General features: G+C 49.5%; 1 protein-coding gene across 1 annotated transcript in view; it reads right to left on the bottom strand.

Moving 5' to 3' along the window:
- LOC130198912 (collagen alpha-3(V) chain) overlaps positions 1-21,980 on the bottom strand; it is a 52,904-nt gene extending 30,924 nt beyond the window's left edge. Inside the window, exon 1 of the mRNA XM_056422018.1 lies at positions 21,741-21,980. The gene's annotated coding sequence lies outside the window, so the exon portion shown is untranslated. The remainder of the gene's footprint in view (positions 1-21,740) is intronic.
- Between the last annotated feature and the right edge of the window lie 4,096 nt (positions 21,981-26,076).

Below are 26,076 nucleotides of genomic sequence, written 5' to 3'. Positions count from 1 at the left end.
TTAACATTGGTTTTTAGTCTTTTTAATGTGGTTTTTACAGAGAAGGTTTTTATCATGGGAGCTGCCTACAAAAAAACGGAAAAAGAAAAGTGGCAGCTCCTTAATTTTTTATCCGGCGAAGCCAAAATGGCAATTTATTTAACAAGGAAGTCCCGGGTGGAAACCAGAGAGGGGCAGGAGGCCAGGGCAGTGTGGCTCTGCAACATCAGAGCCAGACTCTGGCTGGAGTTCAGGTTTTATTAACACATTGGAGACCTGGATGCTTTTAAACAACGCTGGTGTTTTAAAGATATTGTTTGTTCTGTGGTAGAGGAGGAGCTGGAGTTTGCACCACTTTTTATGAGGTAAAACATGTTTTCTTTTTTTAAATGTTTTTTTGTTTGTTTGCTTTTATTTTAAACAATGATTTTTTTAAACACTTTATTTTTAAAGAAATGTTGTAATGGAAAAAATGTAAATAGTGTTTTTCAAAAATAAAATCTCTCTATTGACATGATGTGCACGTGACATGATGTGCACGTGCGCTCACAATTAAAAAGTTAATGACAGGGAAAGTTTATTACTCTTCTCCTCCTCATACTTCTTCTCCTCCTCCTTCTTCCTCTCCTCCTCCTTCTTCTTCTACTTTCTTTTGTTGTTGTTGCCGCCTTAGATTCATTATTCATCCGTGTGCAAATTTGGAGGAACCCTCCTAACAAGGGGAGAGAGAGAGCGAGAGAGCAGAACAAAAGAGAGAGCCGGGATGATAACTCCATCTCTCCGAGCTCCACATCTTCTCAGATTAATGACGAGTTCCTTCAGGCTGAAGAGTCCTCAGGTCACCTGTCAATCACCTTAAGCCCCGCCCCTAAAGCGCCCCCTGCTTTATGGTCTCTAAATGACCATAAAGTATAAATGATGACATCATGCTGTACAGAAGAAGACTTGAAACTAGAGACTGAGACATAAACTCATGTTTACAATGTTTACTGAGGGAATACATCAAGAGAAGTAGAGTCACTACAGAGACTTCTATACAACCAGAGGAGCCCCCTGGAGGTCAGGAGAGAGAATGCAGCTTTAACACATGAAGCATAGACTTCTATACAACCAGAGGAGCCCCCTGGTGGTCAGGAGAGAGAATGCAGCTTTAACACATGAACCATAGACTTCTATACAACCAGAGGAGCCCCCTGGTGGTCAGGAGAGATAATGCAGCTTTAACACATGAACCATAGACTTCTATACAACCAGAGGAGTCCCCTGGTGGTCAGGAGAGAGAATGCAGCTTTAACACATGAACCATAGACTTCTATACAACCAGAGGAGTCGCCCCCTGGTGGTCAGGAGAGAGAATGCAGCTTTAACACATGAACCATAGACTTCTATACAACTAGAGGAGCCCCCTGGTGGTCAGGAGAGAGAATGCAGAAAGAGGAGGAGGAGATGGACTCGACGCTCGAGTCGCTCCCACAAATCATTCATCAGCCCAAAGATCACAACAACAACAACAACAAGTGTCTTCTTATAATAATAAGAAGAAGAAGAATTATTATTATTATTATTAATGCACGTATTTTAGATTTCTGTCATTTCTTTTGCACCTTTCTTACTTTTCCTTTTAGTTCAGGATTATGCGCACACACACACACGCACACACACACACGCGCACACACACACACACGTGGCCGTGCAGGTTGAGGATGTTTTCACTTGTTTGAGGAGATTTTCTATTTCTGCGCTGAGTCACGAGTCAATTATTCATCACGGTGAGGAAGAGTGTCTCTGTGTGTGTGTCTCTGTGTGTGTGTCTGTTTGTGTGTGTGTGTATGTGTGTGTGTGTATGTCTGTGTATGTCTGTGTGTGTGTGTGTCTGTGTGTGTGTGTGTGTGTGTGTGTGTGTATGTCTGTGTGTGTGTGTGTGTCTGTTTGTGTGTGTGTGTGTATGTCTGTGTGTATGTCTGTGTGTGTGTGTGTGTCTGTGTGTGTATGTTTATGTGTGTGTGTATATGTGAGTGTGTATGTGTGTGTGTGTGTATGTCTGTGTGTGTGTCTGTGTGTGTGTGTGTCTGTCTGTGTGTATGTCTGTGTGTGTGTCTGTCTGTGTGTATGTTTGTGTGTGTGTATGTGTGTGTCTCTGTGTGTGTGTGTATGTGTGTGTGTATGTGTGTGAAGATGAATTGACGACACACGAGAGGCGACGTGAAGCGGGAGGTTGAGGATGGAAAGGAGGAGAGGAAAGGAGGAGAGGAAAGGAGTGACTTCCCTTCATCGCCTCTTTGAGCCAAGTGTGCTTATCCTCTCTCGCTCAATAAACGGAGAAAGAGAGAGAGAGAGAGAGAAGCCCGTCGCGGTCGGTTTAAACGAGTGCAGACTGACAGGTGAGAAAAGGGGCGGGGCTTACCCAACGCTTTTATTCCAATCATGAAGCCCGATTTTAAAACTTTGTAAAGTCTTTAAATGCTAAAAAAAAAAAAAAAAAGAAGAGAAGAAATCTAAATTGTTGAGTCGACCGGAATCTACACACAGACACACAGACACACACACACACACAGACACACACACAGACACACACACACACACACTCAGTGCGTTTACATGATGGTATAATTCTCATCTTGCTTTAGTCGGACTCTGCTCTCTTTTGGGGGATCAGCTGTTATCCCAACATGGCAGTGAGTCATTAGAATCATTGGCCTTTGAAAGCATGTCACATCCGATACGATAGGCGGCGCTGTTTTCATTACAACTCGTGGTGATACAGCCATTTCCGCTTGACCTCTTCACCACCACCAACAACAACAACAACATCAACATTTGGAGAAAGATGGCGAGCAGAGAGCGAGGCGAAGCTACATCCCTCTACTGTTCTTGCATGGTGTTAATAGGAGTACAGCGAATGCAAATGGCGCTATTGGCGTTGTTTGTTTGTTTTCTGCCGGCAGTGACAACGTATCGTCTCTTTCGCCTTCCGGGTCACGACATGGGAGGGAGGGGGGAGGGAGTGAGGAGGGAGGAGGGAGGGAGGAGGGAGTGAGGAGGGAGGAGGGAGGGAGTGAGGGAGGGGGGAGGAGGGAGTGAGGAGGGAGGAGGGAGGGAGGAGGAGGAGGGCGGCGGGATCTCAAGCATGCGCAAAGATGCAAAGTCCAGATCCTAATCCAGTTCACCGTTACATGCCGCGAGAGTCGAATTATCAACCGGATCGGATCGAGTTCTTCAGGGTGTTAATCGGATCGTAGTCGGACCGCACAGTCGAACATGTTGACATGAAACGGATCATTAGACTTCAGTCCGACTAAGCCAGTTATAAGAATGCATGTAAACATGGTCACAGACACACACACACAGACACACACGCACACACACAAACACACACACACACAGACACACACACACACAGACACACACACGCACAGACACACATGCGCTCACACACATGCACACACACAAACACACACACAGACACACACACAGACACACACACACGCACACCGACACACACACACACACACAGACACACACACACACACACAGACACACACACACACACACACACACAGACACACACACAGACACACACACACACACACACACACACACACACAGACACACACACACACACACACACACAGACACACACACACACAGACACACACGCACACACACACAGACACACACACACACACACAGACACACACGCACGCACACACAGACACACACTTTAATCTTTCAGCGGGGGGGGGGGGGGGGGGCGTGTCTTTCTATGTTTCCATGTCAGCGTTTCATGGATCCGTTTTTTCTTCTTCTTCTTTTTTTGCCGTGTTCATGTTTTGTGTTCGCAAGCCAGCTAATGAGGGAGGGAGGGAAGGATGGAAGGAGGGAGGGAAGAGGAGACGTGGAGGAGACACGGGAGCGCATTAGCGTAAGCTAGCGCGTAGCGGACGGCTAGCTAGCATCCCGTTGTCACGCCACGATGAGAACGGCTTTCCCTTTTTTTCTCCTGTATTTTCCAAAATAAAGGAAAAAGGAGCACGGCGTGAACACCTGGGGGAGGGGGGGGGGGCTCCCATTCACCCGCCCCGCCGCCGCTAACCAGCATCCGGATGACCGTGTCCAATTTTCCACCGGGTATTCCATTTCCATCTGAAAGGCGGTTAGCGCCCATTGAGCAGCGAGAGAGAGAGAGAGAGGGAGAGAGAGAGAGGAAGAGGGAGAGAGAGAGCGAGAGAGAGAGAGGAGGAGAGAGAGAGAGAGGAGGAGAGAGAGAGGGAGAGAGAGAGAGAGAGGGAGAGGAGGAGAGAGAGAGAGAGAGAGGGAGGGGAGAGAGAGAGAGAGATTTTATTTTTATTTTTAGAAAACCTTTATTCAAAAAAACTTTGAACCACAATAAACCAAATTATTTTCAACACAAACATAAATGCAGCACCAATCCTGAACAAAGAGAACGTCCATGATGCTCGTGCTGGACACTAAAGTCCACTGAGGACAGGAAGTGCCTCCTGCCCTCCGTCTTGAGGCTGAAGCTCCTCCCAGTGCTGAGGCTCTGGCTCCTCCTCTTCCCTCAACCTCTCGCCCTCCTCTCATCGTCCACCACCAGCAGCACCTTCCGGAGGTCGCACAGGATCTTTTTGAGCCTGAAGAACTCCTGTGGCGTGAAGCTCCTCTCTCGTCTTCATTGTGAGGAAGGTGGCGGACAGGAAGAACTTATCCCTGCATGGGAAGTGGTCCTCCACCTTGACGTGGTCCTCCACCTTGACGTGGTCCTCCACCTTGATGTGGTCCTCCACCTTGACGTGGTCCTCCAACTTGAAGTGGTCCTCCACCTTGAAGTGGTCCTCCACCTTGACGTGGTCCTCCACCTTGACGTGGTCCTCCACCTTTTACATTACATTACATGTCATTTAGCCGACGCTTTTATCCAAAGCGACTTACAATAAGTGCATTTCAACCTAGAGTACAAACTAAGAACAACAAGAATACAGGAAGTAACATTTCCTCAACATAGTCGAACTACAAAAGTACCATAAGTAAGTGCTATCTAAGTGCCACTGAAGTGCTAATCTGTGTTTTAATCCAGATATAGTCGGAAAAGGTGTGTTTTCAGTCTCCGACGGAAGATGTAGAGACTTTCTGCTGTCCTGATGTCAGTGGGGAGCTCGTTCCACCACTGAGGAGCAGGACAGCAAACAGTCTGGATTTCGAGTGATTAGCTCGAGGTGCAGGAGTCACAAGTCGATTGGCTGTTGCCGAGCGGAGCGACCGTGCCGGGGTGTACGTTGTGACCATATCCCGGATGTAGACGGGGCCCGATCCGTTCAGAGCACGGTACGCCAGAACCAGTGTTTTGAAGCGGATGCGAGCAGCCACCGGTAACCAGTGAAGAGATCGGAGGAGTGGTGTGGTGTGGGGGAATTTCGGGAGACTGAAGACCAGTCGAGCTGCTGCATTCTGGATGAGCTGCAGAGGTCGGATGGCCTTAGCAGGTAGACCTGCCAGGAGGGAGTTGCAGTAGTCGAGGCGTGAAATGACCAGAGCCTGGATCAGAACCTGCGCCGCCTTCTGAGTAAGAAGAGGCCGTATTCTCCTGATGTTGTGCAGCATGTACCTACAGGAACGCGTCGTCGCAGCGATATTGGCCGTCAGGGAGAGTTGACTGTCGAGTGTCACCCCGAGGTTCCTGGCAGTCAGGGTAGGGGCCAACACAGAGCTGTTGAAGGTGATAGTCAGGTCGTGGGTGGGGGAGCCTTTCCCTGGAAGGAATAGTAGCTCGGTCTTGTCAGGGTTGATTTTCAGATGGTGAGCAGACATCCACTGAGAGATGTCAGTCAGACAGGCAGAGATTCGCGCCGCCACCCGTGTTTCAGACGGTGGAAACGAGAAGATCAGTTGGGTGTCGTCAGCATAGCTATGGTAGGAGAAGCCATGCGAATGAATGACAGAGCCGAGAGAATTTGTGTACAGAGAGAAGAGGAGGGGACCCAGGACGGAGCCTTGAGGAACCCCATAGTGAGAGGACAAGGATCAGACACAGATCCTCTCCACGTTACCCGGTAGGTGCGGTCTTTAAGGTAGGAAGAGAAAAGAGCGAGTGCAGTGCCTGAGATCCCCAGGTCCTGAAGAGAAGAGATAAGGATCTGGTGGTTCACGGTGTCAAATGCTGCAGAAAGGTCGAGAAGGATAAGGACAGAGGAGAGAGAGGCTGCTCTAGCAGTGTGAAGCTGCTCGGAGACAGCAAGGAGGGCCGTCTCTGTCGAGTGGCCGGCCTTGAATCCAGACTGGTGAGGGTCAAGAAGGTTGTTACTGTGGAGATAGGAGGACACTTGGCTCAAGAGAGCTCGCTCCAGAGTTTTGGAGAGAAAAGGAAGAAGAGAGACCGGTCTGTAGTTGCTGACTTCAGACGGGTCAAGCGTGGGTTTCTTCAGGAGAGGGTTGACTCTCGCCTCCTTCAGAGAGTTGGGGAAACAACCAGTTGAGAGTGAGCTGTTAATAAGATGGGTGAGAAAGGACAGAAGATCAGGAGCAATAGCCTGGAGGATGGGAGACGGGGTCAAGGGCGCAGGTGGTCGGTCGAGCGGAGGTCACCAAGCTAAGAACTTGATTGGGAGACAAGGGGTGAAAGAGGAAGAGAGGGGATGAAGAAGTTAGTGTTGTTGAGGTGATAGAAGATGGATTTGTAAAGGAGGAGCGTATGTCGTCTATCTTGTTTGTAAAGTAGTCGACAAAGTGGCTCGGCAAAAGGGTGGAAGGAGGAGGGGGACAGGGGGGATCAAGGAGGTTGGAAAAGATAGAGAAGAGTTTTTTGGGGTTAGAGAAGGAAGACTGAATTTTGGTCAGGTAGAACGAGCTTTTGGCTGCAGAGATAGAGGTAGAGAATCAGGAGAGGAGAGATTGATAGAAGAGCAAGTCTTCCGCTTGATTCGTTTTTCGCCATTTCCTTTCCGTCGCTCGCAGGGTGGCTCTCTCGGCGCGCACCGAGTCCGACAACCACGGAGCCGGAGAGGATTTCCGAACCGGTCGTGTCTTAAAAGGACAAAGAGAATCAAGAGATGAAGACAGGGAAGAGAGGAGAGTGTCTGCGGCAGAGTTAGGCTGCATGAGTGAGAAGCAGTCAGTTGAGGGGAGAGCAGATAGGACAGAGGAGGCCAGAGAGGAGGGGCAGAGGGTGCGAATGTTGCGGCGTACAGGTGCAGAGTCTGTAGATATGGTTGGGTTGTCAGTACCAGAGAGCGAGAGAGAGTAAGAGATGAAGAAGTGGTCAGAGACATGGAGAGGAGTTACAGTGAGGTTAGAGGTAGAGCAGTTTCTTGTGAAAATGTAGTCAAGGTGGTTGCCGGCTTTGTGAGTGGGAGGGGAGGGACTGAGTGAGAGGTCAAAGGAAGACAGTAAGAGTAAGAGATCACATGACTTCTCTGTCTGGATGTTGAAGTCACCCAGAAGGATGAGCGGGGGGCCGTGTTCCGCGAAGTTCGATAGGAGGACGTCTAGCTCTTCCAAGAAATCTCCCAAAGAACCAGGGGGACGGTAGAGAACAACAATGTGAAGTTGAACCGGATGAGTAACGGTCACAGCATGAAACTCAAAAGTCAGTGGGATAAAGAGTGGAAGCGGGTAGGGAGCGAAACACCATGTGGGTGAGATGAGTAAACCTGTAGCTGCACCCCGACCAGAGGGTCTGGGTGTGTGGCTGAAGGAGAAGGCCGAGGAGAGAGCAGCCGGGGTAGACGTGTTGTCTGCTGTGATCCAGGTCTCAGTGAGAGCCAGGAAGTCAAGCGACTGCTCCACAGCAAAGCCAGAGATGAAGTCAGCCTTGCGGTTGGCTGACTGACAGTTCCAGAGGCCTCCCGTGACAAGGTGCTGGGTGTGAGTAGAACGGGTAGGAAGGATAACAGAGGAGGGGTTCCGGTACATGAATGAACGAGTCCTTTAGTAACTACGAGTAGAGATACGCACAGGTATGGAAAAGACACACATATTCACAAAATGGGGAAAAGACTCATCCACCCCGAAGACTCCAACGGAAGACTCCTATGTCTTTGTCCTCCGAGTCTTGACTCCAACGGAAGACTCCTATGTCTTTGTCCTCCGAGTCTTCGTCCGATGAGTCACGCTGACGCTACAGCTGACGCGAAAAACCCCATCCGGTTATGAGCCCAAGTTAGTGCCAATTACCTCCAGCCGCGTTGACACCGCCCCTTGTCTTTTGGTATTCAAATGACACTCAACAGAAACCAGGTGATGATCGCTCGTCCAATCAGTGAAGATTCAGGTGTCAGAACACAGGACACACTTCTCTACCAAAACAACTCCTTAAAACAGGACAAACTAACAATCTAGCAGCTTTAAACGACAAATACAACAGTAACTTTAGCAGATAAAACTAGTTTAAAGAAGATACTTAGCAGGATCCAAGTAGTCAGTAGTCTCGCCTCACAGGTAGAAAATGCACACCTTGACGTGGTCCTCCACCTTGACGTGGTCCTCCACCTTGACGTGCCACGTCTGCTTGGTCTTCCGGAGGAACTCTTTAATCTCCTCCACACTGTAGTGTGGATCAGAGTCGGAGTCTTCCTCCGAGCTGGACTCTGGCTCCGCCCCCTCTGTCCTGGACCTCCTTCTTCCCTCCGTCACTTCCTCCACACTTCCTCTTTAAACGGGGGACTCTGAGGCTCTCCTCCTCCGCCTCCATGTCCACCTCGCTGTCTGACAGCCTCACCTCCCTGACGCCTGTCTCCCTTGTCCTCCTCTTCACCTTCTTGGGCCACCTCAGCCCCAGCCCCTCCCTCTTCTCTCCTCTCCTCCTCTTCTACCTCCTCACCCTCACCTTGCTGGACTGGCCCAGTGCCCCCCTCCTCCTCCTCCTCCACAACCTGCTGGGCACCCCCCATCTCTGCCTGCTCTCTCTCCTCATCCTGCTGGGAGCCCCCAGTTCCTGCCTGCTCCCTCTCCTCCCCCCTCTGGGTACCTGCAGTCCCTGGTTGCCCCCCCTCCCCCCCTGCTGTGCACCCCCCGTGCCCTCCGCCCCCCCCTGGTTCTGCCCCCGAGGAGCCGCCCTGCTGGTGTTCTGCTCAGCAGCTCTCCACCGGTGGCAGTCCCGGGCTATGTGCCCCTCTCGCCACAGATGAAGCACTTCCCGTTCCCTGAGGAGATGTAAATTAGGTAGTTGTGCTCGGCCACCCTGATGAACACCCGGAGGCGGAGCTCTCCACCCTGATGAACACCCGGAGGCGGAGCTCTCCACCCTGATGAACACCCGGAGGCGGAGCTCTCCACCCTGATGAACACCCGGAGGCGGAGCTCTCCACCCTGATGAACACCCGGAGGCGGAGCTCTCCACCCTGATGAACACCCGGAGGCGGAGCTCTTCTCCCCTGTTGTTCAGGATCATGGAGAGATGCCTCCGGTGGGACCACACTGCCTCATCCGGGAGGACTTCCACCCTGAGGGGATCTTCTTCAGCCGGGACACCACCTTCCCGTGCTTCACCAGCTCCTTCAAAATCACCTCCTCTTTTATAAAAGGAGGCACGTTGGCCACGGTGACCCGAACCGACGGTGTGGCCAGCGGCGCCACCGGCACATACATGCCCCTGATGACCCGTCACGACCACGTCGCCCACTGCCAGCCCCACCTCCTCCTCCGAGCACGGGAAACTCGGCGCCACTCTAATGCCGTGTGTGTCATGATTTGGGACTTCTGTTTTTGCCACTGGGGTCATTTGGCGACCTCTGGTGGCCGAAAGACATTATTTCAGTCTTTCTGTTCCACACCTGTTTTCACTTGGAAAAGTTCAATTAACTTTGTTTGACCAGGGTATAAATACCTGGCAGTGTGCTAGACACGTCATTGCGACGTTTGATTATACTTAGTGATCCTCGTTACCCTCACATGTCCCAGCAATGGGAGAGAATGGAGCAGACCCTCCAGGCTATATCCCTTAGCCTACATTCAAGCAACACCCGTCTTGACCAGCACGAACAAGCACTAGTTCACCACAAGGAAGCAGAAGATCGCCAGCTGAAGAAGGCTACTCGCCAGCAGGCAGAGCTGGAGGCGCAGCGGGAGCAGATGGTCCACCAGCAGGCGCTGCTTACTTCCCAGCACGACAGCATGACTCTCCAGCAGGAGAACCTTGCCCGCCAACAGGCGGATATTGCTCGCCAGCAGGAAGACGTACTTCGCCACACCCAGCACCTGCAACAACTGGACCAGAGAAGCGCAGCACAGCATCTTCCTGAGGCTCCTGTTCCACACTCCTCTGTGGAACCCCGGGTCTCCCAGCCGCATCGCTATGATGGCAGCAAGGGGGGTTGTCGAGGTTTTCTTACACAGTGCGACCTGATCTTTGAGCTCCAACCCCGTGCCTTTTCCTCGGACCGCTTCCGCATAGCGTACATCATTACCCTTCTCACAGACAAGGCCTTGAAATGGGCTACCGCAGTCTGGGCGAAGCAGGGCTCAGTATGCTCTTCCTTCAAGGATTTCCAGGAGGAGATGTTACTGGTCTTTGACCAGTCCACAACCGGGCCAGACACTGCCAAGCTGCTAATGACTATTCGGCAGGACAAGCGTTCCGTTATGGACTATGCCATTGAGTTCCACACTCTCGCAGAGGAGAGTGAATGGAACGACAAGGCTCTGGTAACGGCCTTCCACCACGGGCTGTCGGACGCCCTGAAGGACAGGTTGGCTTCGATCGGGTGCCCCAGGGAGTTAGAACCTCTGATTGCCCACGCCGTGCGATTGGACAACCGTATGAGGGAGCATCGCGGGGACCAGGGGGTCTCCTGGCTACTACCAGCAGATTCTTGGAGGTCCAAGTCAGGTGAAGACCCCGAGCCTATGCAGCTGGGCGGGGCCCGACTGTCTGCCAAAGAGAAGGAGCGGCGGAAGCGTCAGGGTCTTTGTCTTTACTGCGGCGAAACTGGTCACCGCATATCTTCTTGTCTCGAGCTTTCGGGAAAAGGGGTCGTCCGTCCAACCAGGGAGGGGTTGTGACGGGCGCAACCTTTTCTTCCCAGTCTCCGGACCAAGCGGTGTATCTCCCTATTTCCATCTCCTGGGGCAAGAATGAACATTCATGCCAGGCTCTGGTAGACTCCGGGGCAGCGGGAAATTTCATAGACCGGGGTCTTGCGCTAAGGCTCAAGATCCCTCTGGTCTCCCTTGAGACACCGCTTGCTGTCACCGCCCTTGATGGGCGAGCACTGGGTAACGGCAGCGTGACCCGAGTCACATCACAGGTGAGGCTGCAACTGGGAGATCATCGTGAGGAGATCTCCCTAAACCTGATCTGCTCTCCGGAGTTTCCAGTGGTCTTGGGGTTCCCGTGGCTCAACCGCCACAACCCCCATCTTGACTGGGTAACGGGCCGCATCCTCGAATGGGGTCCTACCTGCCACGCCACCTGTCTCTTCATTGATTCTCCGCTTTGTTTTCCCAAGCCTCCTGAGCCTGCTGAACTGTCGCTGGTGCCGGCAGAGTACCTGGATCTGCAGGAGGTGTTCAGCAAGAGCCGGGCCGCTTCTCTTCCACCTCACCGGCCATACGACTGCTCAGTCGAGCTACAACCAGGTGCCAGTCCAACCAGGGGGCGGATTTTTTCCCGTTCCCGTCCAGAAAGGAGGGCCATGGACGATTACATCAGGGACGCTCTAGCGTCCGGGTTCATCCGTCCGTCCACGTCTCCTGCCGGAGCGGGGTTTTTCTTCGTGGGCAAGAAGGACGGTTCCCTGCGGCCCTGTATCGACTACCGGAGCCTTAACAAGATCACCATCCGTAATCGCTATCCCCTGCCACTGATGTCCACAGCATTTGACCTCCTCCAGGGTGCAAGCATTTTTACCAAACTAGACCTGCGAAATGCGTACCACCTGGTCCGCATCCGGAAGGGGGACGAGTGGAAGACGGCCTTCAACACCCCGACGGGGCACTACGAATACCAGGTGATGCCTTTCGGCCTAACTAATGCTCCACCAGTGTTCCAGGCCCTGATCAATGACTGTCTCCGTGACATGATTAATCACTTCGTTTTCGTGTACCTGGACGATTTTCTCCAGTTCTCTGCAGGAACATCGCCTACACGTCCGACAGGTTCTCAAAAGACTCCTTAAGAACCATCTTTTTGTGAAACCCCAAAAGTGCGAATTCCACAGACCTGAGGTTACCTTCCTGGGGTACATCCTCAGGGAGGCCCAGATTGAGATGGATCCAAAGAAGACGAAGGCAGTGAGGGACTGGGAGGCCCCTAAATCCATTAAGGGGGTGCAGCAGTTCCTGGGCTTTGCAAATTTTTATCGGAGGTTCATCCGAGGCTTTAGTTCTATTGCAGAACCCATCTCCGCCCTTACCAAGAAGGGTCGTGGTCCCTTCGTCTGGTCCTCTAAAGCGGAGGAGGCCTTTTGTGAACTGAAGAGAAGGTTCTCCTCAGCCCCCATTCTCGTCCTTCCGGACCCATCCCTGCCATTCACGGTGGAGGTGGATGCCTCTGAGGTAGGGGTTGGGGCTATACTCTCACAGAGGGCTCAGGACGACAAGATCCACCCCTGCGCTTTCTTCTCCCACCGGCTGAGTCCTGCAGAATCCCGCACGACGTGGGTGACCGGGAGTTGCTGGCCGTCAAGCTGGCGCTCGAGGAGTGGAGGCACTGGCTGGAGGGCGCTCAACATCCGTTCCTGGTGTGGACGGACCATCGGAACCTTGAGTACCTCCAGGTTGCCAAGCGCCTCAACCCCCGACAGTCTCGATGGTCCCTGTTTTTTAGTCGGTTCGACTTTACCCTTTCCTACCGCCCAGGGTCGAAGAACATCAAGCCCGACGCCTTGTCCCGGCAGTTTCCCTCGGATAGCCAAGATACGGAAGAGAGGTCCATCATTCCTCTTTCCCGGATCGTGGCATCCATCCGCTGGGGGATTGAGGCCAAGGTCAGAAGGGCGCAACGGGACGAACCCACCCCAGGTCCGGAGAGGCCTGGATTCCTCTTCGTTCTCCGAGGCGTACGATCACAGGTACTCCAGTGGGGCCACGCTTCACGTATCACAGCACACCCTGGGGCTCGACGGACGCTGGAGTTCGTGCAGAGACGGTTTTGGTGGCCTGGCATGGCCGAGGATGTTAAGTCGTTTGTCGGGGCCTGCTCCGTCTGTGTACGAAGCAAGAACTGCCACCAGCGGCCTCAGGGGTTACTACATCCCCTCTCCATTCCACACCGACCGTGGTCCCACATTTCCATGGACTTTGTGACCGGTCTCCCCATATCGGAGGGGAACACTGTTATTCTTGTCATTGTAGACAGGTTTTCGAAAGCCTGTCGCTTTGTGCCATTACCCAAGCTACCGTCCACACTTGAAACCGCGAAACTCGCGTTTAACCATGTTTTTCGGCTGTTTGGTCTTCCACTGGATATCGTGTCCGACCGTGGTCCCCAGTTTTCTTTCAGGGTGTGGCGGGCTTTCTGCAAGAGCATTGGGGCGACGGTCAGCCTCTCCTCCGGCTTCCACCCTCAGTCGAACGGACAGACGGAGAGGATGAATCAGGAGCTCGAGACCACCCTGAGGGCACTGGGGGCAGACAACGCATCCTCCTGGAGCTCCTGTCTTCCGTGGGCAGAATATGCACACAACACCCTCCAGTCTTCCGCTACTAATATGTCTCCTTTTCAATGTCAGTTTGGGTTCCAGCCTCCCTTGTTTGCAGAGCAGGAGGAGGAGGTTGGGGTGCCCTCTGTTCAACACTTCATGAGAAGGTGTAGGCGGACCTGGAAGAAGGCCCGGCAGAACCTGGTGCGCACCGCGAGGACCAACCAGTCCCAGGCCAACCGACGTCGGCGACCTGCTCCTTCCTTCCGTCCAGGACAGAGGGTGTGGTTGTCCGCACGGGATATTCCCTTGCGAGTGGAGTCCCGCAAGCTGGCGCCTCGGTTTATTGGTCCGTTCAAGATCGTCCGGAGGATCAACCCGGTGACCTACCAGCTCCAGCTCCCTCGCACCCTGAGGATTAACCCCTCATTCCATGTTTCCCTCCTGCGACCCCTCCTGTCCTCTCCTCTGGCCCCGGCTGCCAAGCCCCCTCCCACCCCCCGCATCGTGGGTGGACAGCCTGCCTTCACAGTTCGCCGGTTGCTGGACTCCCGTCGGGCGGGGCGCGGGTTACAGTACCTGGTGGACTGGGAGGGTTACAACACAGAGGAGCGCTCATGGGTCCCGGCCCGGAACATTTTTGACGACTCCCTCATCAGTGACTTTCACCGCAAGCATCCTGATCGCCCAGGGGTCGTCAGGAGACTCCCCTAAGAGGGGGGGTACTGTCATGATTTGGGACTTCTGTTTTTGCCACTGGGGTCATTTGGCGACCTCTGGTGGCCGAAAGACATTATTTCAGTCTTTCTGTTCCACACCTGTTTTCACTTGGAAAAGTTCAATTAACTTTGTTTGACCAGGGTATAAATACCTGGCAGTGTGCTAGACACGTCATCGCGACGTTTGATTATACTTAGTGATCCTCGTTACCCTCTCGTAACGTTTGCTATTCTTCCGTGTTTTGGATTTTGACTCTTGTTTGGATTATACCATTTTTGGATTGTGACTCTTGGTTTGGATGATACCATTTTTGGATTTGACTCGTTGTTGGGATTATACCCTTTTTGGATTTGACACTTTCATTTGGACCTACCTCTTGTGTTCACGTTATTGCTGCTTCAAAGACACGTTTACATTTTGTGAAACTCCGTTGTGACGGAGAGGAAATAAAACTATCTTTTGACTGTACTCTCTGCATCTGGGTCCTCAATTGCCCACTGGGTAAATCGTGGGTTACCACTACAGCGACCCGGGTTTTCTTCTCGACTCCGGTGTCCTGACAGTGTGCCCGCGTGAGGAAGCTCAAGTCCTCCATGACGCTAGCTCCCCGCTAGCTCCCCGTTAGCCCGCCGGTTAGCTCGCCGCTAGCCGCACGCTGCTAACGCACACAGACACACAAACAAAAACCTCCATGAACTCACACTCACACAGACAGTCGGGTGAACCCACATACACTCACAGCAAACATACCTGTTAACCCAGTCACTCTTTAGCGTGGAAAAACCACCTTTAAACCAACAATGCTCCTCTGCTCCACAACCACACGTCCTCTCACGCTGAGAGAGAGAGAGAGAGGGCGAGAGAGAGAAGCTGGTCCTTCCCGCCTCGGACGGAGGAGCCATTGATTTTGATCTGGCTTTAAAAGCCTCGGCCAGCGGCTCGTTGGAAAAAGCATTAACCCAGATGTGTTGCTCGAAACGTTCACCCACATGACCGAGAGAGAGAGAGAGAGAGAGAGAGCTCTGTGGGTTGCTCATCTCTGAGTGAATCATGCTGCCTTTCTTTACTTCTCCAACAAGGACGCATACCTCACACCTCCACGGCTGAGAAGAAAGACTTGAAAAGAAAAACCTTGAAAACGTTTGTATTACGTCAGCAAAATACAAAACAAATGCATTCTCTACTGACCACCAGGGGGCGACAACTCTGGTTGTATAGAAGTCTATGCTTCATGTGTTAAAGCTGCATTTTCTCTCCTGACCACCAGGGGGCTCCTCTGGTTGTATAGAAGTCTATGATTCATGTGTTACGGCTGCATTCTCTCTCCTGACCACCAGGGGGCGACAACTCTGGTTGTATAGAAGTCTATGCTTCATGTGTTAAAGCTGCATTCTCTCTCCTGACCACCAGGGGGCTCCTCTGGTTGTATAGAAGTCTATGCTTCGTGTGTTAAAGCTGCATTCTCTCTCCTGACCACCAGGGGGCGACAACTCTGGTTGTATAGAAGTCTATGCTTCATGTGTTAAAGCTGCATTCTCTCTCCTGACCACCAGGGGGCTCCTCTGGTTGTATAGAAGTCTATGCTTCATGTGTTACGGCTGCATTATCTCTCCTGACCACCAGGGGGCGACTGGTTGTATAGAAGTCTATGCTTCATGTGTTAAAGCTGCATTCTCTCTCCTGACCACCAGGGGGCTCCTCTGGTTGTATAGAAGTCTATATAGTGACTCTACTTCTCTTGATGTATTCCTTCAGTAAACATTGTAAACATGAGTTTGTGTCTCAGTCTCTAGTTTCAAGTCTTCTTCTCCTCTCGTGTGACTTCTTGTTTGCCGTAAAAAAACAAAAACAAGATGGCAACCGGCCGGTAAACGCCAACCCGGCGGCCCACGAGCCGACGGGGGGCGGCGTCACGCACAGACTCCTCCTCTCATCTCCGGTCTCCGATGATCAAACACAAAAACGCCTTCAGATCTCTTCACAGAGCCCAAAGTCTATAATCTGCGTGCGGCGCTAACGCTATCGCTAACGCCAACGCTAACGTTTGCGATGTGAAAACATCACATTTCATTCATGTTTCACAGGCATTGCAGCTCAGGATGGGAGTACATCATATCAGTCGTGACTCCACTCTGACCCGCCGGCCCTGCATGTTTGATGCCAGTGGCATGTGTGTGTGTGTGTGTGTGTGTGTGTGTGTGTGTGTGTGTGTGTGTGTGTGTGTGTGTGTGTGTGTGTGTGTGTGAACTGGGTTAATGTAGTGCAGAGCGACTGCTAATTGGGTTAACGCTCGGTTTCGGTTAATTGGGTTAGCAGAGACTCCGTGACAGCTTCCATGCTGACACACACACACACATACACATGCACACACATACACACATACACACACACACACACACACACACTGCATCCATCGAGTTAGAAACACAAAAAGCTGCTGAAACGATGACGTGCATCTTATGGAAACATTTTAAATAACTATGTGTGTGTGTGGTCGCATGAAAGAGAGGGGAAGTGTGTGAGAGGGTATAAATAAAGAGAGAGAGAGAGAGAGAGAGACCACCTGGGACCTCGGCTTGCTTTCATGTGGAGGTGAACACATAAATAAGAACATTAAAATCATCAAAAAAACGCCTAAAAATAATCCTCACGTCCCACATTCTTCAGAGTTAAAAGAGATTTTTTTTAAGATGTCAAAACAAATATATATATATATATATATATATATATTAGCGCCCCTTCCACGGGAAGTAACGTTCCCCGAATCAAAATGTCATTCTGCAAAAAAAAAAGAGCGAGCGAACAACGCGGTCGTGCATCTTTTGATGCGCGGCTCGTTTCCGTAGCGACGCGCTATCTGACGGCGGCGAGGTGCGAATGTGCGAAGGCGTCAAAAGAAACCGAGGACTAAATAAAGACGACTTCTTTTTTTTATAGGTTTTCAAGGCTCCGAGAAATCTGAAGCGCGGTCGTGTCACTTCGCTTCGCTTCACGCAGTCCCGCCGCCATTCCTAGAAATAGCTCGTTGTTTCTCTGAAGCGCGTGACTCTCGACACCGCGAGAGAAGAGATAGACGGATGGGAGGAGGAGCTGCGGTACGGAAAGAAAAAAAGAGAAGAAGACAGGATGTTGTTTTTTTATTCAGTCAATCAAATCAAATACAATATTATCATATATAATATACAAAACAGAAAGGCTGAAAAGGTATAGGTAGAAGCAAAAAATTCTGATATATTCCTATCTTGAATTAATATCAAATAAATCAGAAAATTAATATCAAATAAAGAAATAAAGAAAATTAAAAAAAACAATATATATATTGTTTTTTTTTAATTGTCGTTATTTTATATTAATCAAATAAATATATACATATATATATATATATACATACACATACATACATATAAATAAATATATGCATACATATATACACATACACACATACATCTTCCATATAAATACATTTCAATCACATTTATATCTCTCAAGAATTGTTTTATAAATAATTCCCTAGAAAACTAAAAAGTTCACCATTGTTACATCCATTTAAACATTATTCCATAATTGTACCCCTACAACAGAATCACATCTTCTTTTAATCCCTTTTTATGTCAATGCTGTTAAGCAGAGCTTGACTGCATTATCGACTCAACATATATAAACTTGGGAGGACAAAAACACTGGATGCAAGTTTGTAAGAATGGTACTCAAGCGCTTTATTATCTGCAGGTGCATCAGCTTATATAGACCGTGGTCACATGACACACACACCTGAAATGTATAAACAATAATTGGGAGCACAATCAGTCTCAATTAACAAATGCCAACAAACAAAAAAGAAGAAGAGAAAGAAACGCTTCGACAAGCAGATAAAAAAACACAGACTGCAAGATCTGGAAGGCGCCGCCGCTTAAGTTTGGGAGACGATCCCGTCGCCGACATTCACTCCCGAAGGTTCACGACCTTTTTGTTGACGTCGGGAAAAAAAACCCCGGAGAGATTTGACAGAGACACATTTCCTTCAGACGGGCCAGAGATCACGAGCTACACTCGACTGGTTTTAGCTCGACAAATACGGAGCCTCCTCTGGTTGTATAGAAGTCTATGCTTCATGTGTTAAAGCTGCATTCTCTCTCCTGACCACCAGGGGGCGACTCCTCTGGTTGTATAGAAGTCTATGCTTCGTGTGTTAAAGCTGCATTCTCTCTCCTGACCACCAGAGGGAGACTCCTCTGGTTGTATAGAAGTCTATGCTTCATGTGTTAAAGCTGCATTCTCTCTCCTGACCACCAGGGGGTGACTCCTCTGGTTGTATAGAAGTCTATGCTTCGTGTGTTAAAGCTGCATTCTCTCTCCTGACCACCAGGGGGCGACTCCTCTTGTTGTATAGAAGTCTATGCTTCATGTGTTAAAGCTCGGACATTTCCTGGAGATAAAAGTCCCTCGGGATGCATGAAAAGTATTTTTTTTTATCCTCCGAGCGGATGCCGATGATGCATTCTCTCTCCTGACCACCAGGGGGCGACTCCTCTGGTTGTATAGAAATGTTCACATCGGGGTCGGTCGCACGGCGTTCAGCCGATGTGATCTCTCTCTTTCAACGAGCAAATTTTATTAAGCAGCGGCGCTAAAAGCCTCGGGATTGTCTTACTAAACCAATCGATGTGGGATCCGCCTCTCCGCGGGGGGGGGGGGGGGGGGGTCCTCCGGGACTCCACCCTTCCTCCGAGCTTTCTCTCTCTCTCCGTCCCTACAGTTTCCCTCGGATGCTGCCGCGTGTAAAACCGCGCGTGATGCCGGCGTATCTCAAACCCTCGGAGGAGGCGAGGCGCCGCCCGTTGATGAATAGATAACCGGTCGGCATGGAAACGCCCCGCTGAGTGCAGCTGACACCTGCGCGACTGTCGGAGGAATCAATGAAGCAGCTGCTGCTGCGAAAGGTGAACTCGCTTATTTATGGCAGAGTGTCACACCTCGTCCTCTCGGTAACACGACGGAGGTGTCGCCGGCGAAACGTACAAATATATATATGCAGGGACTGAAACATGCAAATTCAGACAGATGGATTAGGAAGGAGCACGGGAAGGAATATTTAATAAAGCATGAAGAACAAACAGCAAAACGACTCCATCGCAACCCGGCGGCCAAGTCTATGCTTCATGTGTTAAAGCTGCATTCTCTCTCCTGGCCACCAGGGGGCGACTCCTCTGGTTGTATAGAAGTATATGCTTCATGTGTTAAAGCTGCATTCTCTCTCCTAACCACCAGGGGGCGACTCCTCTGGTTGTATAGAAGTCTATGCTTCATGTGTTAAAGCTGCATTCTCTCTCCTGGCCACCAGGGGGCGACTCCTCTGGTTGTATAGAAGTCTATGCTTCATGTGTTAAAGCTGCATTCTCTCTCCTGACCACCAGGGGGCGACTCCTCTGGTTGTATAGAAGTTTATGCTTCATGTGTTAAAGCTGCATTCTCTCTCCTGACCACCAGGGGGCGACTCCTCTGGTTGTATAGAAGTATATGCTTCATGTGTTAAAGCTGCATTATCTCTCCTGACCACCAGGGGGCGACTCCTCTGGTTGTATAGAAGTCTATGCTTCATGTGTTAAAGCTGCATTCTCTCTCCTGGCCACCAGGGGGCGACTCCTCTGGTTGTATAGAAGTCTATGCTTCATGTGTTAAAGCTGCATTCTCTCTCCTGACCACCAGGGGGCTCCTCTGGTTGTATAGAAGTATATGCTTCATGTGTTAAAGCTGCATTCTCTCTCCTGGCCACCAGGGGGCGACTCTTCTGGTTGTATAGAAGTCTATGCTTCATGTGTTAAAGCTGCATTCTCTCTCCTGGCCACCAGGGGGCGACTCCTCTGGTTGTATAGAAGTCTATGCTTCATGTGTTAAAGCTGCATTCTCTCTCCTGACCACCAGGGGGCTCCTCTGGTTGTATAGAAGTCTATACTTCATGTGTTGATGAGGGTTTAGTTCACACAGCATTCAGAGATTCACTTCTACACATTTATTAATAAAAACTATATATTATGAAGTTTTCACGGCTCCACGTAAACTGTATAAATATAAGAGGTACATTATTTTTCATTAGCCATGTAAACAACTCATTAGGAATAATTTCTTTATGCGGAATAGGAACCGACAACTGAACATGGTGTCATGTCGTTAGAAGGCCACAGAGGACGGAGCTGCAGCTGCATCATTCCCTCTGAGTTCTGATTGTTCTGATCACACCCGACCCGACGGCCGAGGCTCGGACCATCATCGATGTCCAACACGCCTCGTTGGCTGTGTGGCGGGGCGTTCAGGGACATCACGGCCGTAATGCCTCTGGGTCGTGAATCAATACTCGTGAATTACAGTCCTCACTCGCACGAGTAGTCAACTAACCGCGCAATCAACAATCAACAAGGGGGGGGGGGGGACCGCTGGTCAGGACGCTTCTGGAGAGAGCCTTCGGTAGGAAAACTGTTGCTGGTTTGTGTGTGTGTGTGTGTGTGTGTGTGTGTGTGTGTGTGTGTGTGTGTGTGTGTGTGTGTGTGTGTGTGTGTGTGTGTGTGTGTGTGTGTGTGTGTGTGTGTGTGTGTGTGTGTGTGTGTGTGTGTGTGTGTGTGTGTGTAGGCGGGCTGCGAAGAAAAAAAGCATCATTCCAACCGGAGCCGGAGCTTGAATCTCAAATTTTGAAACACACGAGATACAAAGTGTTGAGCGGCCGCCAACAAAGAGAAAGCGAAGAAGAAAGTAGTGAGTATAGGGGGGGGGGGGGGCTGTTTCTGGTTGACATGTCTCCTCTCCTGCACTTCTCAATCTCTGAGTCCATAATTAATATCTCTCTCTCTCTCTCACTCTCTATCGGCGGATTAACGATGAACACGTGTGATCGGAGCATCACCCTCACCCACACACACACACACACCTACCTACCTACACCCTCACCCACACACACACACACACCCCACCCCTCGCACCACAGACGGTTGTGCAACACATGCTCGCTCCAATCAAAACTTAGAAAATCCAAAATGAAGAGAGAGAGAGAGAGAGAGAGAGACATTAATAAACCTTTGACGCCTGCAACAAAAATTAATAAATTAATAAAAATAAATAAAAAGTGCACCCTTGTTTCCAGGATGAGAAGAGGGCAACTTTCACACATCGCTGACCAGGCGGTCGGTGCTGCACTTTTACTCAGAAGCCTTGAATGATTGATCAGACAGGTGGGAGGCGACATGTTTATATATATTTATATATCTGTATATAAATATATATAGAGAGAGAGAAAGAGAGAAATAAATATATGTATAGAAATAAATATATATATATATAAATATATATATATATATATTTATATGAAGAAATATATTTATATATATATATATAAATATATATATGTAAAAACCGCCCCAGATGTCACCGGAGTGGAACCGAACAGAGAAGAGGCGGGGATCGGACGTGTGTACTCACCGGCCCGCGCGCCCCCGGTGCTTTACAGGAGCATCCCGGTCTTCAGAGGAGTTCTCCCGGGACAGCGCGCCTCGATCCTCGCTGGTGTTCCGTGCCGAGCTCCATGCAGCAGCAGCCTCAGCCTCAGCCTCCCTTCACTCCTCTTCTTCTTGTGCATCACACGCACACGCGCACGTTAAACACACGCACACACACACACACGAGCACCGGCGGCTGCATTTAAGGACGCGTTGTTTTCGGGTGGTGGTGTGTGTTGGGTGGGGGGGGGGGGGTCACCGTTCGTCCGTCTCGCGGTCTGCGGAGCGCAAAGTGACGGCAGCGGATGCGCGTTTGAGGGGAGGGGGGGGGGGCTCGCCTCTCTCCTCTTGGCTCCGCCGGCTCCCTCGGTGAGGCTGCAACCACGTGACTCGAACTCTGACACAGCGACGTCGGTTTCCGGTCCCAAAAAAAGAAGACAATTTCAAAATAAAACGTACGCAGCTAAAAAAGAGAAATATTTTTGAATTATTATATGAATATGTTATATTTGAAAATGGAATAATATCGTAAATGTATTGATTCTTGTGTAAGAAGCCAAAGACCCATTTGTTTGTGTTAAAAAAAAAGAGTTTGTAATTACTCCTTAGCGTCCCCTTTATTTTTATTTTTCGACTGTTATTCTATCCTTTTCTTTATATCTATTTAATTTTCCTTTAGTTGCCCCTCTGGTATGTTAGTTTACACGTATGTATGTGTATTCTGACTTTTTCTCTTGTTGAATAAAGACTGAAGAACCAATGTTGATCAGAATTCAGTGTTTGGAGAAATCGTGTTTGCATTAAGTAAATTATATACGTATAAAAGCTCAAATATCAACACGTCACAACAGTTTCTCTAATATTGTTTATGAGCATGTGACTATATATAATATAATATAATAGTGACACGTAAGTGGGACCAGAACATCAAGTCACTTATGGGATATAACCCAGAACCTGCCAGGTCTTTGTCCCGCCTCCATTGTTTTATTCGACCTCATCCTAGTTATGCACTATAGACTATATATTTAATAGATTATATCTAGAGTATCACTAGTAGGTAGGGTTTAAGTACAACTTTTGTATTATTATTATTATTATTAATAATACAAAAAAGAATCTATATAACATCATATCAACACTATCTAGTTAATATTCTTTTATTTAAACTATTATAATAATCAAACACAGTGTAGAAGAAACGCGTTTCCACATTTGTACAACACAAGAAACGTCCGACTAATTACGTGCTTTTATTCTGAAGGATACCCAGTTTAATATCCTGTATTTCCTCCCAGTCTGAATCCGGCTTGACGCGTCCATTCACAGGCCCAGCGCCCCCCAGCGGCCAGCAGCTGGAACTACACTTCTTCTTCTTCTTCTTCTTCTTCTTCTTCTTCTTCTTCTTCTTCTTCTTCTTCTTCTTCTTCTTCTTCTTCTTCTTCTTCTTCTTCTTCACCAAAGCATAATCCACCATTATGAATTATTGACATGCTCCTCTTAACAACCTCTGTATTTGTTTTATTTGGTTGTTTGCCAACACTGTAAGTGTGTGTGTGTGTGTGTGTGTGTGTGTGTGTGTGTGTGTGTGTGTGTGTGTGTGTGTGTGTGTGTGTGTGTGTGTGTGTGTGTGTGTGTATAAGCAAACAACTGTTTTACCACATCTATCTGGGTGGAGGGGGAGCTGGTTGGGGGGGGGGGGGGGGCACTTCATCTGCTGCGAGTGCGAGAAGAAAGGGTTCATAGTCCCGACGTATCTTAAATAATAGTGAAATAGTGAATATAGAGGTCAAAACATGTGAAGAGAGGGAGAGGAGGAGAGGGCGAGAGAGAGAGAGAAGTCTTGTCCTTTTGAGGTCTGACCCCCCCTCCCCCCTCCATCAGCCAGACTCCTGGGTCTCCTCCACAATTCAGGACCCCCTTCACCACTGGCTGTCATGTCACATCAGGTATTTGTGGAGGAAACAGCAACCCCCCCCCCCCCCCCCCCCCGAGGGCCCTGGCCGGTCCTGTCACACACACACACACACACACACACACACACACACACACACACACACACACAGGGTCGATGAGGAGGCATCGGGGGACACAAGGAGGACTTCCATTCGGGCTCCAGCTGTGACCTCATCACATCCTCATTGTTCTCTCATCATACAAAATGTGTGTCACTCCAAAAGCTTTTAACTTGAAACTCTTTCATAAAGTTGAGACCTCGAGGCGAACAAATAACAAACAAAAACACCGGGGGGGGGGGGGGGGTAATCATGGGCTAAGTGGGCGTTGCCAGACTTAACCGACTGCAGTCGTTTCCTGTGAAGACAGACTTTTATTTTAAAAAGGCCGCACGCTGCTAGACTTTCTTCGTACAAAAAAGAACGCACAAAGTCGCCAAGATATCGTACGAATCGTCGCGTCGGAATACGTCGATTAAACAGGAAGACGATACAAAGCTCCGCCTCTTGCTCGATTTGGTGGATGTGACATTGACGAGTGGCGCTATGCTAAGTGGCACTATGCTAAGTGGCGCTATGCTAAGTGGCGCTATGCTAAGCGGGGATATGCTAAGCGGCGCTATGCTAAGCGGGTCTATGCTAAGAGGGGCTATGCTAAGCGGGTCTATGCTAAGAGGGGCTATGCTAAGAGGCGCTATGCTAAGCGGCGCTATGCTAAGAGGGGCTATGCAAAGCGGCGCTATGCAAAGTGGCGCTATGCAAAGCGGCGCTATGCTAAGCGGCGCTATGCTAAGCGGCGCTATGCTAAGAGGGGCTATGCCAAGAGGCGCTATGCTAAGCAGCGCTATGCTAAAAGGGGCTATGCTAAGCGGCGCTATGCTAAGAGGCACTATGCTAAGCGGCGCTATGCTAAGAGGGGCTATGCTAAGAGGGGCTATGCTAAGCGGGTCTATGCTAAGCGGGTCTATGCTAATCGGCGCTATGCTAAGCGGCGCTATGCTAAGCGGCGCTATGCTAACAGGGGCTATGCTAAGAGGGGCTATGCTAAGAGGGGCTATGCTAAGCGGGTCTATGCTAAGCGGCGCTATGCTAAGCGGCGCCAGTGGAATGTCTCTTCATGTGTTTTAATGTTTCTATTCACAACAATTTATTCTTTGATGTTAGTATTTGTTTATTTCTGTATTTAAACATGTATTTCTTTAGTGTTTGATCTCTTCTTCGTCCTCCAGACAAACGAACGTCTGCGGCCGCGTCCACACAGCGACACATCGGCTTATTGATCGGGATCCATCCGATCAATACTCGGCATCAGATGACACACACACACACAAGATGACACACACAACACACAATGCACAAGATGACACACAACACACAAGATGATACACACAACACACAAGATGACACACACAACACACAAGATGACACACACAACACACAACACACAAGATGACACACACAACACACAATGCACAAGATGACACACACAACACACAAGATGACACACACAACACACAAGATGACACACACAACACACAAGATGACACACACAACACACAACACACAAGATGACACACACAACACACAAGATGACACACACAACACACAACACACAAGATGACACACACAACACACAAGATGACACACACAACACACAAGATGACACACACAACACACAAGATGACACACACAACACACAAGATGACACACACAACACACAACACACAAGATGACACACACAACACACAACACACAAGATGACACACACAACACACAAGATGACACACACAACACACAAGATGAAACACACAACACACAAGATGACACACACAACACACAAGATGACACACACAACACACAAGATGAAACACACAACACACAAGATGACCCACACCACACAAGATGACACACACAACACACAAGATGACACACACAACGCACAAGATGACACACACAACACACAAGATGACACACACAACACACAAGATGACACACACAACACACACAACGCACATCTGAGACGAGGAAATATGACGAGATGTAAAAGTGGAGCACAGACAGCAGAGAAAGATGCTGGGGGAGTGTGTGTGTGTGTGTGTGTGTGTGTGTGTGTGTGTGTGTGTGTGTGTGTGTGTGTGTGTGTGTGTGTGTGTGTGTGAGAGAGTGTGTGTGTGTACGATGATCAGATTGTTTTCTCTTACCATGAGGAAGTGTGTTTTTGTGTTTTTGTGTTTTGTGTTTTTGTGTTTTTGTGTTCTGTGTTTTCTGTTTTGTGTTTTTGTGTTTTTGTGTTCTGTTTTCTGTTTTGTGTTTTTGTGTTTTGTGTTTTGTGTTTTTGTGTTTTTGTGTTCTGTGTTTTCTGTT

This window comes from Pseudoliparis swirei, chromosome 9 (assembly GCF_029220125.1).
Source record: "Pseudoliparis swirei isolate HS2019 ecotype Mariana Trench chromosome 9, NWPU_hadal_v1, whole genome shotgun sequence".
Classification (NCBI taxonomy): Eukaryota; Metazoa; Chordata; class Actinopteri; order Perciformes; family Liparidae; genus Pseudoliparis; species Pseudoliparis swirei.
Note: the sequence above shows the minus strand (reverse complement) of the source record. Positions and strands in the feature narration are given on the sequence as shown.